Below are 20,768 nucleotides of genomic sequence, written 5' to 3' on the forward strand. Positions count from 1 at the left end.
CACGAGTTTTGAGGAAGCACTTTATGGCAGAATGTTTTTCTTTATTTATAAGAAACATTTTCTGGGACTGGGCACAAGCTGTTTATTTTTTCAATTATACATTATCAAGAAGCCTAAACCCTCCAAAACATAAACTGCTATTTTTTTTTTTTTTTTTTTTTTTTACAATTACAGATCAAAATGTCATCACATGGCTAAGAAAAGAATTTGGACAACTTGTCCAAGATAACAGTACAAAGTTCAATAAAAACAAAAATGTTTTCTTATTTTACAGAAACGCCAAGTTATCATCTAGATGAAGGATTACATAGAATAAAATCAGAAACATGTGTCCACGATTCTATTTGTAGGGTTTAAATGAATTCTGTGATCCCCTCCTGCTCATGTGTCATCTTTAGTTTTTAAATGTCTGTGTTGAAAGATTGGACATGGCTTGTGTCAGCTGAGACGGGCCGTGCTATTCACGGTGACATTTGTTTTAGGGAAGGTTACGACAATGTGTCAAGTAAGTATTCTCCTGACTGCTGTCAACACGAATTGCTGTTTTTGTTGTTGCTGTCGAGGTGACGGGTGGAGGGACTGCTGTTGACACAAATTGGATTGGTGGCATATCATGTTAGTGTTTAAAAGTCTAAAAAGGACAGGTCCCAATTCGTTTGACTGTGTGTGTGTTTGTGTGTGTGTGTGTGTGTGTGAGGGTAGGGGGGTTGTCTCCTTGTTATTCAGGATGGACGCTGGCCAGCGTGTGTTTCTGTGATAGGAGAGGCGGACACCAGTTGTTTCAGTGGTTCGAGGTGTCGGAAGAGATTTCACAGCTCCTTGAGCACAGTAATCCTGGAGCTCTTGATACAAGATGGCAAATAAAACGGCCCCCCTGGACGATGCTGAAACACTTACTGAACCGTACTTCCACTGATCTGTATCGCTCCACAATGTGAAGTGCTCTTGTCTCCTACAAATAAGATCAACAACACCTTGCTGTACAGTGTTATTTTCTCTGAATTGATTAAACACATTTTTTTTTATCACACATTCATACAAACTGCACATTAAATGGTAATGCATGAATAAATTGATTAAATGTTCAAAGGTGCTTGATCCGCTGTACATCTTGTCCAAAATGTTTACTGCATTTATATTTGATTGACATTTAAATCAGAAGCAGTGCTGGGTGTCAAAAACGTAATATTCATTGTTTATTCATAGCCTGAGATACATAATAGTTTTAAGGTGAGTCAAGCCATTTAAATGTATCAATGCATTTAATTTTATTATTTTCTAACACTTGATTGATATTTTAATGACAACGTACAGAACAAGGCATGAATGTATTCTAAAAATACAAATGGACTGGACGAATGTTTGACAGATTAATTCATTATTTTGAAATATCACACACTTCAATTCAGCATTAAAAAAATGTGAGAAGAACTGGCTTTAACCGTATGTAGGCGGGGAACCATTTTTTCTACCTGTGCTCGATCAAATCCGAGTCAAAGCCAAACAAGGTGTGTTTTGTGTAATTTTGCTTTTATACTGAAGAGGGCAGAGTTGCTTTGTTGTATTCCTCAACAGCCAAAATGCAGGGACAAAGCCTGACACTGAATATTTAAGAAAGGATCTAATCAATTGTGAAGTGAAACACTTGCAGCAGAAACAACTGACACTTTTGACACTGTTGTACTTATGTATTCTGTTCATACTTACAGTCAAAAATAATTTGCTTTGGTTTAATATTACGTGCATTTTTCAAATTTAACGCCAGATTTGTATGTACAAAGTGGGGATAAACAGAACAATTACTAATACAGTTATGTAGTACACAGTAGTACCACACATCAGGGGGGAAAATGTAGCATTTATCTCTAATAATCCTCGACCCCTGTGGCTCAGTAGGCCAAGGTAGATAAGTAAACGGCCTGTCGCTGCCGCTGTTCCTGTGTGGGTGGCCTGCAGCAATCACAGATGACGTCCTGTTGGCTGTGGAAGCTGGCGATCCATCTTCCCCCAACTCTCCCTTCTTCTTCTCCTTCTTCTTCTTCTCCTTCTTCTTCTTCTTCTTCTTCTTCTTCTTCTTCTTCTCTCTCTTATCTTTTTTAAGAATCCTTCCCCCAGTGCAGTTTTATCAGCTGGCTTCAGAGCCCCCAAGCAGAGCTCCAGGTCTCTATGTGTTTCTTTATCTGGAGCCAGAATTACGTTGACCTTGCGGCAACTTAAACACTTTATCAGAAGCACAATAATCTTCTTCGCGGGAAAGCGCATCAGCAGAAAAAAATAAATGAGTTGCGGGCTAGTGGGTCTCCAGGTTGCCGCTGTGGGGTTACAGTGCTGTTGGCCTGAAGTCAAAGACAGCGAGGTTTCAGCATGCTGAGCCTCTTTGTCCTCAAAGAAAGAAAGAATATGCTATTTACTACAGCAATTGTATCCACCCATAACTGCTTACAGAGGAAGGAAGGAACACATTAATAATTAATGTGTTCCTTCCTTGTGTAAGAAATCAGGTATTGGATGTGTTGTCATTATTATGCATATTATTTATTCCTTTTGAAAAGCAAGTGTGTGACTGACAGCGAATCCTTTCATGCTGCCACAGAATTGCGCCTGTGTTATTTTTACATGCAGTGTTGAAACAGGCTGATTTTCTACAACAGGATTACGAGCATTTGATCAGAATGAATGGTCTGCAGTGTCTCTTCCTATATAGACTGATGATTGACAGATTTTTTCCCCCCTCAGCTACAGTTTTCTACAAAAGATTTTGCATTTGTCCTCTCTGATAATAAACCATTCCCTGATGCATCTCTGAGATGATTCTGCTCACAGGAATGACAAAGCACTTATCACTTTCGTCTTCATGGCTGATACTTCTCTTATCTGCAGGCTCTGATCTTAATGTTCTATCCCACCATTTCGTTGACTGTATTCACACTGCATCAGAAAGTGTACCAACTCTTTTTTTACCCAGGTGGCACACATCTCATGTTGCAGGGCTACGCATATACAGAATGTGCTGCATAAATGAAAAAAAAAGCAATGATTCTAGATGAGCCAGCATTTGCATGGAAGACACGATAATGTCAAGACAAACTGCCATGATGATTTGACACTGAAGACTACTGCTGACACAATCAGTCAATCAATTGATTAGCCTATCAATAGGAAAATAATAAATTCTTAAAATGAAAAAATGTGCCTTTATCTTTTTTTCTTTCATAAATTACTTCTGTTTTACCTGCCAAGAGCATCTGTGGGTGGAGGGGGTACCAGGAACACTGCTCTTTTTCGTTCTTTTTCCTTCAGAAAAAGAATCAGTTCCAAGTTACTACTAATTGTATATATGATTTAAACAATGACTGGCAGCACAGTGGCTCTCTGTGTGGAGTTTGCATACTCTCTGTTTCCAGTTTCCCCCCACAGTTTGAAGACACGCAGGTTAGGTTAACTGGTTAGTTTGTATGTTCTCTGTTTTCGGTTTCTCACAGTTTTCTAGCTAATTGATAGTGGGGAAAAAGTCTGTTGCAGACACTTCATTACTTTTAAAACTTAAAACCATAAATTGTGCTGAAAAATGTGGTGGAAATAAGTAGGAATAGTGAATTCTTGAACAAAAATTGATGTGATATCTAAATATATCTACAGTGTATGGGACAGCACGATCCAATTACTGTTTTAGGCATAGTAATCAATATTACAATATACTGTACCTTAATAAAATAGAAAGAAAAATAATAATGATTAATGCTTCAAGCTACTGCAATAATCTTCATTACTGTAATAACCATCTATGGCCAGAGGCGTACACCTTTGATTTTGTGCCACCTTGGTTTTCTTCAACTGCATGTTATTTTCTTTAAAAATTATTCTTGAAATGGGCCCAGATTCAATTGTGAATAGGCTGCACTGTATTTTTGAATGAAACAGCTCCAATGCATTTTTACGCATATTTAAATATGCACTCCAGCAATTTAGTATTGAACTTCCATAAAGTGAAGGGACTTGCAAGACACAGATGAAAAAAAAAAGAATCAAAATTGGTGTATCAGAGGGCAAGACATCCTGACTTTTAGTCCTTAGTACGGGTCAAGCCCCAAAAATATTGGATCCTACGCCTCCTATAATGCATCTCGATAGCATCTGAATCTCTTCTTTAGACCTTCCCTGCCTGGTAAACACCCATGACTTTCAAACTTAAAGAGGAACTCACACTAAATTATTCTTTTTGGCACTGTAGACAAATTCACATACTGTAGATTCTTGTTAGCATATTATGTTAATACAGGTGATATTTTCCAACAATGCACACATTGCGTGTAAAACCTCAAAATTAGCTTGTATGGGTCTGCTTGGATTTGAAAGTTCAGTTCAGCTGAATTCCCTGACTGTAACGTAACAGGCAAGGCTCTGAGGTCTCTTGTCCCTCCTAACTGTAGTAGCAGCTCCGTGGCAAGTATAAATAGCAGAGCTAACTGTAGGTCCAGTTTGTGCCTCTTGCACTGAGCTGTTGGTAGTGTTAGCAAGGTGCCGCGGAGAGACCGTCTTTGCAGTGGAGACAAGGAGGGCCCAACAGTAGACATCACTAGTTTAATCATTTCAGACTTGACAACGATCCTCCAGAGCAACCAGAGGTTGCCAGATTGCAGTGACAGATAGGTTGAAATTGTATGTAGTGTGTGGATTGTGTTTCATAGACTATCTGGCAACTTGGGTGACGTCAGAAAAACATCCAAAACTTGGATCCGTGTATGATGATTATTCAGAAATTTGAGGGCCATGCAAATTACGGGAGTTTCAGCAAAACGGGAGGGCGCCAAGAGATGGCCTTGAAATACGGGAGAACCCGGGAAAAACGAGTGTTGGCAGGTATGGTTACAACCAACAGTTCATACAGTACTAACAGTCATCCACACAATCGGCAGTAAGCAGCAGTTTGAAATCGAGCTTGCGAGCCTGCAGTGTGACAGTGCCGCCTTGCAGACATGGCCAAACACAAATCATTCTACGTGCTGTTTTCTTTGATCCTTGCCTCGGCATATTAGTGTGAGCCCCTATGTGTATATGAGCTGTTTTCTCACCCACTATGCCATAACTTTCCACCCGCCGATGCTGCTTCTTCATTAATATTCTCTCTCTCGCTGCATAACTCAGGGGATCAATCACCGGTTGCCATAGCAATGAAACCACCCATGCAGGGGTGTGTGTTAGTGTGACTCCTCCAGTGTGTGCATGTTTGTGTGTTTGCTGTACCTGCTTCTCACCAGTCAGAGTGGTGAGGCCTCCGCCGGTGATGCTGCTCTCCTGCTCTGCCCTTGCATTCAGAGTGGCTTTGACAGCTGTCTAGTCGAGATGCTCTCACCTGCCACACTTGGCTTCCTCTCAGCTCTGTGCAGAATAATGACCAAATTCAAAGGGAAAAAAATACACACAGCGCTGTCAGGCTTGTTTTGTTTCTTTCCAGTTAAAGACACTCTTTGTGTGAAGTCTATTTATTCAAAGAAAAAAAGCATCCGCACACTCAAATCTATGCAAAAATCTTATTTTAGCTTTATAGTCTATAGCTCCAGCACCTCAGCTGATACAGAGTGAGCTGTGTTTTTTTTTTTCTATTTTTGAAGGCTATTTATTGAAATATCTCTAAAATGTTAGTAGGGCTTGAATAAAAGAAGCTCAGCAGTGGAGGAGCCTGTCATCATGAAACAATGTGTTGCCCTCTTACAGCACTTCCTTCAGTATGTAGAGTTGATGTTGAACACTAAAAAAGTAGCTTGGAGGTTATGAATCTCTCTCCCAGAGGTACAGAGCTAATAATCACACACATCCTGTGTGGCCAGGTTGTTTAGAGAGAAAATGATGAGAGACTAATCTATTCCTCAGCAGAACTGATGCTATTTCTGAGAAATTTGATTCTCAAAGTATTCAGTGTTTTCATCATCCTTTCTGCCTCTTTCATCCCTTTCTCAACTCGCTCTCCTCCCCTTTCCATGTCTTCCTCCAGATTTCACACCTTTACTTATCTCTCCCCTCCCACATGCTTTTTTCCTGCTTGCTTTGTCACTTCCTGCAACCCCCAACCCTAACCCCCCTCCACTTCTCTTTCTGTCCTTTTCAGCTCCTTGATTTCTCTGCTTCTTTCCCTTTCAACTTTCCCAGCCATGACTGATCTTGTGTATTTATAGGAAGACAGACTTGATAATTAAAATAAGCCAAGAATGATGGTGCTCCCTTTTGCAAACAGTTGATTTTATTATCTCCCCTGAGTGGGAATGGTGAACTGTAGTTACTGTTGTACATCACATGCGAAAGTTGACCTTGTGCAGGAAAGGTTGCTGTGCATGGTAATGAGAATGAGTGTACAATGAGAGAGAAAGGGGGCTGGCAGAGACAGACTGCATCATATTCATCAGGCCTCAGGATGTAACCGGTTCCAAATAAATTAATCATGTTTTGTAATTGCAGGGAGCGCCGGAGGAAGGTGGTCATCGAGCGGTCAGAGGGATGTCAGAGGAGGAAGAAGAAGAGTCTAAGAAATACGAGTCAAACACAAGGTAACACCAGGAGCTGATACGACTGAAAACAAAACTGTGAGTGAAATGAAACAGCAAAATTGGCAGCATGACCCGACTTAATCTTTCCAAATCTTTGGGTCAATTAACTTAATTGAGAAAATGAACCGAGTGAAACAGGTTGTTGGTAGATAAGTCAGAGATTAAAATCACATTAATTCTCTTTTTGATGCATGTGGTTCATTTATTCATCATCTACTGAAATAATGCATTTTTTTAGAATTTGTGTCCAACAGAGGATTGAAAGAACAGGAATGAACATCCCACAGTTTCCCCCCCAAAAAATAACATGACAAAAACAAACACACACACACACAAACACACACACACATAGTCTTCCTTCAAAGGGAATGTTCTGATTTTATTTCACATTTTGTCTGAAGATGTTTTCTATTTTATTTTTGATGGTTTTTGATGCAATCTTGAACTTTGGAGAACCCTTGGGAGTTTTGGGGAAAAGAAGGGAAAAAAAGAGAGGAAATATAATTAAATAAATAAAAACAAGAAACTCCCCGGCTGCAGACACAGGGTTTTGTTCCTCTAGACAAGTGCGATTGATGGCCCCTCCCTTCAGAGGGTAATATCGCCCAGACCAGGAACCAGCCAACCTTGAATCCCTGCATCACTTCTGAAAGTTGTGCCTTTGGTGTAGCAGCAGCAGCTGCAGTTGCACTTCATAAAATGTTAGAGTGGATGGATAGCCAGTGAAGGATGTACTGAATAAAGAGTCTTTGGAGGTTGAACAGGCTGTTCTGCAGCACATCAAAATCTCTCAAAACTCAGCCAATGAAGTGTTGAGTGTGTTTACCCAAATATCTTTTATTCCTGCAAATCTTGGCATGCAAAGCTGTTCCACATGTCTCGGATGGTGACAAGTATAAACTTAAATACACACTAGAAAACAGTGCTTTCTCTACAATCAGGGTTTGTATTTAGTTTTGCAATGTAATTTTTCATTTAAAACAAGAAAAAACATCTGCCAATGGAGTGAGATAATTGAACATTTTATAATGCTTTCTGACCCAATTAGAGACTTTCCTTGAAATAAGTGCTTGTGTCTTTAAGTACTGCAGCTCTCCCCACTGGTATCAAGATAACAGGACTTCTTCAAGTCATTTCTTCAGATCAAAATGTGGCAGATATAGATCACAGTGTATCCAGGGCTTATATGGACACCAAGTTAATATTATAAGAAGTAGTGGTGTATAGTGTGTTTTTTCTGTTCAGGGTTTGCTTTTATAACAACCAGTTTTTTCTTGATTTTTGGGAACAGAATATGCGACAAATGAATCAAAGTCCATAAGGTCCACTTTCTGAGCTTTCAGCCACATCTCATGGTCTTCATTCAGCAAAGTGGTTGTATGTGAGGGGGGAGATCATAACCCCTGTGTTGGTTCAAAGATGAAACATTATGATAACATTTTTTATTTTTTACATTTTTATGGATTTAGCTACAGTTTAAATGAACGTATTAAGAGAGACTGCTCATATTCCTAAATTAGGGCTGTAGCTTATACATTTTTATTTTCATTACTGATTATTGTGTTTAGAATTCTTTTCAATAATTGAGTAATCGCTATATAGTCTATAAAATGTCAAAAAAGTGTTTGTCCTTCAAATTCTTTTTTTTGTCCAACTACCTGTCCAAAACCCAAGAGCATTCAATTTGCAATGAAGTAACACTAAGAAAATCCTTACATTTGTGAAGCTTTAGCCAGAGAATGGTTGGACATTGATCAAAATCTACAACATCAAACCATCAGCAGTAAGAAGGTTCAAGTCAATTGCCTTGACTTCATGTGATGGTGGATTTTTAGTTGTGCTTTAAGAGGTCACAGTGTAGATTCAGAAACTATGCACATAGCCGACCTTAGTCATGCATCTCCTCAAAAAACAACAACAACAACACGTCGGGGCTATGGTTGCTATGGAGACACCGCGTGGAGACAGCAAGAACTGTGATTGGTCAGCCTGGGCTGCTTGTGTTTTCTCCTACAAGTTTCTGATGCAGTGGAGATGATTGAGAATGAAGACAAAATTAAGAAAGTTTAAAAAAGGCTCAATAAACTTGTCCTTTCTCGGTAACACACATCTAACAATGGCACCTCCACCACGGACCACGGCAGTAGCTGTTACGGCTGTGACAGCTTGTCTGCATTCCCTTAGTGTTTCCATATGTTATTCCCCTGCCCTGTGTGTCCTGTCTCTCCCATGGCTGTCTCTCTGTGTGTGTGCATTATGTCTGGAGGCATGGCTACTCCTCCCGTCTCTCCCGTCTCTCCTCCCCGTCTCACTCGCCAGAGATCCTTCACCCAGTCACTCCGCTCAGCCAACACACCTTGTCTGAGTCCTGCACTTGAGTCAAACCATTCAGTAAAACGTAACAGTAGCCTCTTATTTAGTAGTGAGACAAGGCTAAAAAGTTACATGAATGTAACTCCAGTTCCATAATGATGACAGTAGCCCACCACTGCTCTATGACACAAAGTAAATGAAAGAATGTAAACACTGTTACTGTGGGGAATATAATTAAAGAACTTTTGCGGTGATCCCATCACCTGACAATGAACAAAAAAATCAAAACTGCCATTGATCCCTATTACTCAATCTTAACTTCAGAAAACTGTACAAGACTGAGGAGTAGTTTGGAGCATTTCAGGAATTTGAATAATGAATAAAAGCTTATAGTCGCACCAGGCAATTAGCATTGCAAAAGGAGGAAGCTGTTAAGAAATGTTCATCCTCATTACACATAAATGATGTGAGGTGATGTCAGTAAACTGCACACAGTACACAGATAATTACCAACGCAGCTGGTCTGTGATGCTTGATGATAAAGGATAACATAAGCATGATTATGGAAAGATCCAATGCTGTGAGTCCCATTTCTTTGGGTGGAGCAGTCCGTCATCACTGCTGAGGAGACAGTTTTGTTTCATTCTATCATTTGCTGTCAGAGGAGGCAATTTTAGTTTTCTCAAATGCAGCCTCACTTTGTACATACCATGGAACGCAGGGAGTGACTTTGCAGTCTTGCCTGGAATAGGAAGGTCGCTCAACCATTGGGGGGCCAGGTAGAATAGGTTTGGAGCCTGGATTGAGTGATGTCCAGGCTACCGTGGGGAAGAGAGAGCTGCCAGTTATAACAGAGGGAAGAGGGTTGGTGTAGAAGGCTCGACTGATACCTGGACAATACAAGGTTACACTTCCATTAGCACCAGGGTTTTGAATTTGATATGAGCAGCCACAGGGAAATGGCAGGGAGAGTGGAGGGAAGAATTATACAGCACAGGAAAAGCTCAGGCTTGTTCTTGGACTGCACATCATGACTTACAGCAGCCAAGACCCACAATCAGAAACTCAAAACTCAATGTTGCAATGTATCCAAATACATTTACGTTTTTAAGTACAAATCTGAGGTACTTTACTTGAGTATTTCTATTTTGTGCCACTTTATACTTCTACTCCAATACATTTCAGAGGGAAATGTACTTCACTGCATTTATTCAACAGCTTAATTTCCTTGCTAGACTTGTCAGATATGATGATTAAACTAATAATAACTAGAAGCCTATATGAAATACTTACATTGGCTTCAGTAAAATACTAATTAAATATTAATGAATCACCATTCATGATCAAATAATATAATATATATTAGTAACACTCTGCACACACTCTGATTTTACTTCCATATGTTTACTTAACATTTATGAATGACTTTTATTTGTTAGAGAGTATTATTACAGTGTGGTATTGCTACTTTTACTGAGCACCTTGTTACTTTTGTTAGCAGAATACAGCATACTCCGTTATCTTAGCCAAAGAAGCACAACTAGCCTCACAGGAGCTAGCATAGTTGTTGAATGCAGATTGGTCTTTCATCTAATCATGTTCCAGCTTTTCAGAAAGAATAATGAAAGAAGCCCTCTCTGAGAAATTACATTGAGCAATACAGTAAAACTAACTTTGTGCGACAGAAGCTAACCTGAGGCAAGGCTTTAGCTAGCAAAAAAAATTAGCTGGTAACCAGACAAATATATTATCTTTAAAGGTGCACCCATAGAAAGCTGAAGTGACGTCAAGAAAAATGAAGCGTGTTCCTGGGGTTTACAAGACAAATCATCTCCACTACAGCAGTTGCAATTAGAAATTGAAACCTTCATGATTTTTTATAAAGTTAAGCAGTGATTATTTTGTGAGCATACAAAAAACAACAGCTCCCATGAAAATTTACAAGTACGGCAGTGTGGGTACCAACTTCACTGTAACTTGGTTTCGCCCATATCCATAAAACTCACCAACGCTCTCTTCTAGTCATTTTTCCAATTTTTTCGCTGTAATCACTGCTGTTTAAAAACGTTTACAGTGTTCGCTCCTCTCTGTCCTGCTGTCTGAGATAACATTATATTGTTTTTCAAAAATACTACCATCCTTATCTAGACATGTGAAGTGAGCCACATGACATACTGTTGAGAAAGGCTATGTTACAAAGCTGGATTTTTAATTATTAGCATTGTTACAAATGTAAATGGGATTTTGAATGAGTGTTTGCTTACTTCTGGAACAGAACCTGGAAGTTCCGGTTTCACTTCGGCTCTCTATTAACATGTGCAATGTGTTCTAATGTTTTTGTTAATTAATATGTTTTTCATTAGGGAATCTGTGAAATGGGATTCATGTATCTTACATAACATAGTACAGTTGGGCATCAGCTTTTGCTTTTGCATAAATAGGATGCAAATAATGAAGACACACATACTGTAAACACTTATTCAGCAAGTCTTGATGAGTCAGTGAATGAGGCTATTGAAAGTGCATTAGCAGTAGTCTCCATGGAAAACACAGGCAAGAAAGCTTCTTGGTGGCCTGACTAGGACAATGGGTCCTTGACAAAGTCTATGAGAGCATTACTTACAATCAACAGATTTTTAGAGGACATCTTCTCTTATGTATCCTAATGTCTTTTTGATGTTCCATCTTTTGATTTGTTGTGGTTTTTGTTTTCATTGATTTGACCACTGACAAATGTTCCATCGTAGTCATTGCTGTGGAATCAATATACATTTTGGTAATTTTCTCAACAATTGGTTGCTTTTATTGTCAAATGTGCCTTTTAATATAGAAAAATATAGTCAAATTACAGACGTTGATTTAGCTTTAATGGAAAACTGAGACAGTGAAGAACTAATGTCTGCCATTTATCTCATTGACGCAGAATCTTTTATGGTGGCCGTTGGAGCAAGTTCCAATTATCTGAGTTCTAAAACATAAACCAACCGTGGCTTTGGTCTGGAGGTTTTTAACTTTGCCACTCTACTGCAGTAGTATTGCAGAATACAATTGTCAGTGCTCATCTCCTCATCTGTGATCACCATCTCTCTGTATTGAACAAGCTACCTAGTACCGTAGATGTTTTCAAATGAGCTGAGCTAGAGGGTTCTCTGTGGCGTGCGTGACAATGAAAATGCAAGCTCTGTACCTTTTACAGTTATCAGTTCAGCTCAACTCCTTTCTTGACCACCCGTGTGTTAAACAGAGAAAGGAATGTTTATGATATGAAGAGCTGCTGAAGAGCACCCATACAATGTGCAGTTGGGTTTGTTTGGGACAGAAGTGCATATTAAGAGACAAACTAAGGTTTACAAGCCTGACTCAAGTTTTGAGAATCAACAGCACAGCGCGTTAAGCAACACAACGGGAACCAGAGTTTTGCCCCAGGCAACATGTTCAATACAGGCGCCGTTCCTCATGTTGCATTTTTCAGGTGTAAATTTGAGGAATGTTGTGGAACGAAAGCCTAGCCTCAGTGCTGGTGCCATGAACAATGTAAATGTTGACTTTTCCTTTTATTATCAGGTCTGTGACAGGAGCGAAAGACCTCCATGTGGAATTTCAGAAAAGGCAATAACAGCAGTGATACAACAAAATAATGAAAAGTACCCAATTCATAATCATAATAGGGTAGACTGAATTTTAGCCTAGGGTTTGTAGAAGAGCTGCCTTTCACAAAAGTAACAATGCTGAGAAGTGATTTGTTTATTGGCTTTTTCACATTTGTTGACCCATTTTCAGCTGGTTTTCTATTCAGCTCATTGTGGTATAGTCAGTGTTTGTCCATGTATTTAAAGCTTTTGAATGCACAAGCACCACTTCCATTTCTCCAACAGGCCACATGGGGTTGACTAATCTAACAGCTTGTCCAAACATGTGTTTATTTACTCAATACACAATGGTCCAGTGGCTTAGTCAGGTTTCACATTTATTTACATGCTGCAGTCCCCAGACCATTTTTAAAAGTTTTGTTTGTGTGTGTTTTGACCTCAATCTGCATTAGTTTGAGCCTAATCAAGCTTGATTATCTCCTGAGAATGTCCCCTTACTAGTTTTTTGATTTGTCAAACACAGGTGTAGCAAATAACATTAATAATGGTGCTGTAAGCCTTGTCTGTAGCCAAATTTCTATTCAAATGTAAATTTAACCTAATTACATGACATAACTTGCATGGCCTGTCCAGGTACCCTTGTGCTGGGTTATGCAGCAGCATATGTTTTCTGTTTCCAACCTGAGGCTGGTTGCACAATACAAGAGACTTACGGCTTAGATCAGAGTAATAGTCATACTTCAGATAGACTCTCAAACGAAAAAACATGGTTGGGTGAGTGACCATGTCAAATCCGTGGATGTATTAAAGAAAACTAGATGGTGCCCCTTCATTGTTCTGAAAGTTGCTCACTGGGTCATACAGTGAAAAGGCCTCGTCACGGTCTGGCTTCCTCACACTTCATCTTTTTTGTGCCCATGCGCATCTAACTGAGCCGGTTTAGAGTATGTGTATTGACTTCCACTGGCCGAGCCAGCTGACTTCCTATTGGTTCTCCACACACATGAATGGAATACAATTATTTAATCATAGACTTTAGACTTTCCAAATGTTATTGGACCGAATGGATCAAATTCTGATAATAAGAGTCATTTTGGAGGGGTTGTGATACTATAAAATGTATTCGTCGTTTTACAGCCACTCCCTTTTCGATGATTGTGTATGGAATCAAACATTAATCAAGGTGATTTTATTTTTTATCAGAAGCAGATGGAGCATAAAAATGTATGTCAACATTATCTGTTAATGTAATATGCATTAGCAAAAACTTGCAAATGTGAAAACATTTTGTAGATGTTTCATTTGAAGTTATTTCAAGGTGAAGTACACCTCTCTGAATTAGGGTTTAATTAATTAATCACTTTTCAAAAAGTCAAGATATACGCATACCCATATCCATGTGTAGCGTAATGTGTGAGCTTTCATATGCAGTGACAGCGACTTTGGCCAGTGATATCCATCCATTGGTGGTCAGAGAATGTCTTACCCTTCCATATGGGTTTATATCTTCCCGTGTGGTGTCATACAACTGCACTAACCCTGTTGAATAGTCAGCCAGGCGAGGTTGTACAGGCTGCCACTTCAGTGGCAAGCTAGCAGGTGAGTCCTCTGATTTGTTGTCGTTGTAGAGTAAGGCAGCTGCTGTCGGCAAACGGTCCTATCTTTGGTGGTAATTTTGCCATCTACGGTGTAGAACCCAAAATACACAGAAGCATACACACTGCTTCTCAGATGCTTCGGTGGTGGGATTATCCGATCAGCACGACTTTGCTTGCTAGTGTCCTCCTCCATTTTTATTTATTAGCTTAGTTTACTGTCAGGTCAATAGGGCAGGCAATAAAATTATTTAAATGGGTCATTACACTTCAAATATTACATTTTTTTTCAAATTTCTAATACAAAGTGACTTCAATTAAAAGTAATTTCAATTGCCAGGTGTGTGATGACATCTTGTGCATTTGCAGCATTGTTGTAACGTGGCCAGGCATTACCCACAATACAAGAATCTTTGACGGCAGCCAACGGAAAACAAAGCAATGTCTGCTTGCCACCCCTTGTTGCAATGCATGTCTGAGTTGTGAGCAATGAAAGCAAACAGCACTGTTCCCTTCTCAGATTGTTTCATTTGAATAGTCAATAAAGATTAATAGATTAGGGAAAAGCTTGGAAAAGTCTAGCAAAATGTTTTTTTTCCCCTGATTTTATTGATCATTGTAACCTCCTCAGATTAATCTTGCAACCCCTTTAGGGGATCAGATCCCCAAGTTGGGAACCATTGGTATACATGACAGTGTATGCTCGATGGTCATGGCGAAGAGATCTTTTATTCAACCTGGTCTCTCACTCCAAACCATGCAGCCATGATCATGACTGTGACCTTTACTTTGTCACTGGTGATACCAAACTAATTAAAAACAGAAAGTGAGAAAAGCCTTGACCATATTGTTTGTCTCAAATTGTCCATTTTTGGAATTAAGTGAGAACTGGGACTTATATCTGTTCAATTTCAAGGCTGACACTTTTATTTAGGCCCCCTTTGCCGTTATCTTGATTGCTGCATTCTGTTTTAATGAAACTCTGGATGTTACAAGTTAGTGCACAGCATCAATCACCTCAATTAGGCAAGAGGGAGCGTCGGTTATAGTGTATGCATCCTTTATCCCTTTGTGTGTGTGTGTGTGTGTGTGTGTGTGTGTGAGGGCTGCAAAGAGATTCTTTTAAAATAAAGTGAACTCAAAAATGCTCTACATCTTGGTGTCCTATATTCAGTTCTTTTGCATGTATATTTGCTGCTTTAGAGTTTATACACTTGCAAATGTTGGAGCTGCTAAATGTGTTTGTCTGGATGTTGTCATTGTAATTTCTGTCATATTTTTTCTCTCAGCCCTCCACATACCTTTGTCAGTTTTCTTCCCTTTCTCTTTCGCTAGTGTTAACCAAGTCCATTCAGCGGATACAGAGGGACGAGCACAACGTGAGATTGTCAGAGCTGTCTGCCATATGCAAAGAGCCTTGTCAAAATCTCTTCTCTCAGCCATATATCTGGCCCTCCTGCAAATGGCTGCATCCTCTTCTGTGTTACATCCAGCCGCCGGTATCCACCAACAAGGTCTCGTGAAGGAGACAGCAGCAGTTCTGCAGTAGGGGTTGTGGATGAAATGTGTGAGAGAGAAGGGAGGATTGAGGTGTGTGTCTTGTGTGTGTTCTTGTGTGTGTGTTGAAGGAAATTAAGGAATTGCTGCCAAGCTGATGTCAGCATTAGGACTTAATCTAGCAGCTATTGGCTGCCAACACTTCTGATCACTGGATCATTTGACACAAATGAGGTGTATCACATTATATGTGATCCAGGTGACACATTTTTGATTAATTATTTTAATGTCTGGTTATATGCACATGTTGAAACACCATTTAAAGCAATAGCTCAACATTTTGGGAAATACACGTATTTGCTTCCTTGCCGACAGTTAGATGAGATAAGATCTATACCACTCTTATGTCTGTCCGTTAGATATGAATCTGGAGCCAAGAGATGGTTTGCTTAGCTTAGCTTAGCTTAGCATAAAGACTGGAGTATTTGAGAATCCATTCAACCTGGAGAGAAGCATGTATTTCTTCAAATTATATAATAGCAGCAAAATCACAATTGGAGAATATCTTTGTTATTATCATTTTTGGTTTTTCATTCACAATGTTTACATTTCTTTAAATCCTTGAATAGACCTTCAATAATACTTGTTTACAATGACTAGACTACAATGAAGTTGCTCTAATATTCTTTAATATTAACAATTGATCAAATAACTACATGTAATGTGAAAGGGGTCGCGCCTGGTGATGAACCCGCAGAAAATAATCACCCGACTGCAGTTCCCAGTGTCTTTGAGCTCATTTTGGTTTTATGGCCTGCAACTTTACTGTTTTTGTTCAGTCTCACCGCCCTCATCAGAGTTGTTTCCAGCTGTAGCAGGCAGCTTTTTTAGCAAATAAATCCACTGTAGGATACCTGCTCAGCACCGAATGGCAGACAAACAAAGTAATCGAGTAGCTGGTGCACATAGTGGAGCATTTAGCAGCTAAAGAGCCATATATTTCCATCAGGAGTTAAAAAGAGAGGGAATACTGGACTCACATTAGCCAGGTGGCCAGAAACGTGACTCTGAATGAAGGCTAATGTTGCTCTGAATTGCAACTGTTTGCTAACAAGTTCGCTTCATTAATTTATGGTTAACTTATGATATTAAGGCAATGTTGTGTTTACAGCCTGTGTTGTTTCATCTGGTTTTATTTCTAAGACATTATTTCTAACACCTGTCTGATGTCATCTGAATGTAAAGTGTTTACAAAATTAGTTTAATGTCTATTAGAGAAACAGACTATACATTTTAGGGCCTCCCTGGCTTGCTGCACAGATTTGATCCTTTGGGAGAGGCTTAGTTGTGTAAACTGATAAAAGTATTATACACTAGAAAAAAAGAATTACAACAATAGATTGTTAATCTGAGTTGTAGGTCATTGCAAATGATGAATTGACCCACAGCACTGGTACTTTTTTGACATTGGCTCCCATGGTGACACTACAGCTATGTCCCAGTTCCATCCCATTAAGTATGCACTATATATTATTCTGCATATTTTTTTGGCAGTTAAGGGCTCTACAAGAAATTAGTCCAGTGTGCCATATTTACAGAAAATTATATTGGATGTGTACCAGATATCAATCAAACTACAACTTTGGAATGCTGCTGGCAGTGTAATATTTGTAAAAAGAAAAGGTATGTTTCTTGAAATGTTCCTGGACCTTACCCAAACCCTTGCAATTAAATATTTATTCATCATTTTATATTTTCCAGCTGTGAATTGGCTCTCCATTTCTGTGTGCATTGCTTTGTGGTGTCCATCATTATGTCCATCAAAGCACTCTCAAAAATCATGCCAATTTATGAATCGTACTGAAATCTTTGAGTAGTAATTCTAACCAGTTTCGTCTACCCCAGGTCCCACACTGAAAAGGTTTAAGGAGCCACACTGTTAGAGATTCCCCTAATTAAAATGGGTACCATGCCACAGTTCCCAAACGTGTATCATCATACATTTGCCTGAAGCACTAAGAAGGATTGTTACATAGCAGGAGCTCTGTTTTCCACTTTGCCGGATGACACCTCTGAGATTCTCCAGGAAAAAGCATTTTGTCAGGCTTATATTTTACCGGCACATAACCCAATAACCCTACTAATGCACTCTTGGCCTGTGATTTGTTCTCGTTTGTCATCGCAGAAAGTGCAAGGGTAAACACCGCGTTGAAACATGAGCCTGGCAGAGGTGGAGGAGCTGCATCAGCGGCTGCCCTCCACAACATCCCATCAGGGAGAGGGCGGACAGGCCTGAGGAGAGATAATTAGTGCCTCCCACATTGATTTGTGTAGATTAATGTATTTTTTAAAAAAAAAAAGAAGCCTTGATTCTATTTTTACTTATTGCTAATGGAACACAGTTTCAAGATGTACTTTCCAATGGCCAACAAACTGGATTTGCTGCAATGATATAATAAAGAACAGTCACTCAATTTTTCAGATGCGTTTGTAAGCTCATATACGCAAATGGATGAGTCTATATGGTCTTACTGTGGTAATACTGTACTTGAGCTCCTTTTTTTTCTGTTGTCACCATCTGTGGTGCGAATCGCTCAGTGCTGTGGTGTGTCTGCGCCGCTGCTGGCAGTCAGAGATCACCTGTCAATCAATGTGGGTGCTACTGCTACGTCTCCTTCCTTGGATTTTCTCTGTTGATGAAGTTTTTCTCTTTGCAGCTGGCACTCTTTTCCTGTTACATTTTATTGTACTGTTTATTCTGAACAAATGGGAAACATAAAACTTGTCACTGCATGCACACCGAAGAATTATGTACAGGTCTCTGAGACTTACCAGAGTGCTTTCTACAGGGGGCTACAGGATGGATCATGCTTGTACTATACAATGCGGTTTGTAAAAATTAGAAGAGTAATACATTTTTTATTGTGGTGGCTCTCTACTTCAGCATATTAGATTTAAAATGAAACAATGACTATGTGGTTTACGTGCTAACTTTCAGCTTCAATTTGAGTGTGTTTACATCCAAATCAGATAAACAATGTAAAAATTGTAGCTAGTTTAAACATATGTAAACCCCTATTTAAAGAACCAAATTGCACAAACAAACTTTTACAAATGTACACAGATACCCATCTCCACCTTCCTCCCACACAAATCAGACCCGGGGACATTGAGATTGATGGGTTGAAATAAGACTGCACCCATTTTCACCAGGAATGTCTCATTTTTCTACAAACAAAAACTTAAAAATAATGATGAATTAACTTTCAAAATATTTTTTTTAAACTCTACAATAACTTCTACAAATTCGACACATAGTGGCTTTGAATATAGTGGCTTTAAATTAAGTCATAGCTGATAGCAGGTGTCAAATCCTTTGCAGTAAGTTGAAGTCTACAAACCACAGACATCAACAGACACTTACCATCTTCCCTGGTGATCGTTTGCCAGGCCTGCCGCCATCTTTACCTCCTGCTTGTTTCTGGGCCTTTTTGCCTTCAGTTTGGTCTTCACAAGTGCATCATCAGTTGGATTGAGATCAGGTGAATAATCTGGCCAGTCAATAAATTTCCATTGTTTAGTCATAAAAAAAAAACTCTTTGGCAACCTTTTTTTACTGCATTGTCCTAAAAAGGGGCTACAAGTCCTTAAAGCTAAGCATCGGCACTTCAACCACGTAGTCATTGTTGTGCTGGAGTCAAAAGCAGTGGATAATGTGTCACTGCCCTAATACCTATATACTGCACTGTAAGTCAGTGATAGTTGCAAACCTGACATATACAGCGTTGCAGTTTATTGTCTTAATAATGAACACTTCAAATTAAAATTGATGTCTGTATGTGCTTTTGTTCTGTCAACCTTGGAGAAATCATACCTGACCATATTGCATGGCATTAACTATTCTGCTCCTAGTGACCCTTGCTGCCTGTGTGCAGATTATCCATTATATAACAATGGCCAGCCTCCATTTCAACTGCTCTGTGTGGCTAATGGCCAGAGTGCCATACAAACAGTACCACATGTCTTCAGAGGGCCCTTCAAAGTGCTAACAGGGTTGGATTTGTTTATCTGAGCCCTGGCAGGTTGGATGTCCAGCAGCTCTCCTGCAATGTGGAGTGTCACTGTCAAATTACATTTATAAATAGATTTTGGCTCAATGCTGGCACCACCCCATCACTGAGTCCCAGAGTCCTGGCTGGAATTTGCCATATGTCTGAAAGCATTTGGGAGTTTTAACTCGGCTGATGAGACGCAGCGGATGTTGCCTGTGTCTTGTAGAAATGATTCTAAGGGAGGTGTGGCGGCTGCTTTAAACAGGTGTATTTTAAAGGGTATATTGCCCTACAAAAAAGAGAGTAGTAAAAACAATTTTACCCCCAAATTATACACTAAACATAATACCTGAAAATGCAGATACTGCATTCTGCTTATGGATTAGCATCAGTGGAAAAAAACAACCAAAATGTGTCACTACAACTTTGTTGTTTATGCTAGTTTTTTAAAGAAAATTATCTCTGGATCAGAAAAGGAACATTTTATCATTTTGTCATTTTTTAATAGCCATTTATATTGAAATCAATATATACCTAATCTACAATTTATATTAATTCATGATTTAGAAGTAGCTTGCACAAATTATGTTAATTCCATAAGTCAGAGGCTGAGAAAGCAGTTACTCTGCTAAGCTAGGCTAGTTACCTTTTGGACTTGTTTAACAAGTGTTATCAAATTTGTTGGTCTGTCTACCATTTGTTAATATTCATATTGAAATATAATTAATTAATCTACAATTTAATATATTTTAACATGTGTTTTATAGGTAGCTAGCACAAACTGTGTTAATTCCTAGAGTCTATGGTAGTTACTTTTACTCTGCTAAGCTAGAGCTACTACTTGGCTGTCTAGTGATACATTTAATTACCAAGATGTCAGTCCATCAAAATTTCAATTTTTCAATTACAGGAAACAGTAAGGGGAAAGGTAAGTGAATTTAGTTTTAGCAAAGGCTAACTGTGGCTATTGCAGCTAGCTTTGACTTAACATAGCTCTCTTGCTTTACAATGCCAGAGTGCAGTTACTGTGGTTTGATTTAGTTTACATTTTTGTCTTCTAGTTACTACACATCAAATGCTGTTTTCAAGTTATAGGCCATTTCTATTCGATATATTTTTTAATATGGTAAAAAAAAAAAAAAAAAAAAAAAAAGAAGTCTCAGATTCTGGTCTTAGCTC

At 39.1% G+C, this 20,768-nt stretch overlaps 1 long non-coding RNA gene across 1 annotated transcript; it reads right to left on the reverse strand.

The window, feature by feature from the left end:
• Positions 1-8,066: 8,066 nt before the first annotated feature.
• On the reverse strand, positions 8,067-11,012 carry LOC122877229. The gene is made up of 3 exons (XR_006378209.1): positions 10,862-11,012; positions 9,565-9,693; positions 8,067-9,476 (listed from the first exon to the last, which is right to left on the reverse strand). It is a non-coding gene; the product is annotated as an uncharacterized LOC122877229 (long non-coding RNA).
• Between the last annotated feature and the right edge of the window lie 9,756 nt (positions 11,013-20,768).

Source organism: Siniperca chuatsi, linkage group LG6 (genome assembly GCF_020085105.1).
Source record: "Siniperca chuatsi isolate FFG_IHB_CAS linkage group LG6, ASM2008510v1, whole genome shotgun sequence".
Classification (NCBI taxonomy): Eukaryota; Metazoa; Chordata; class Actinopteri; order Centrarchiformes; family Sinipercidae; genus Siniperca; species Siniperca chuatsi.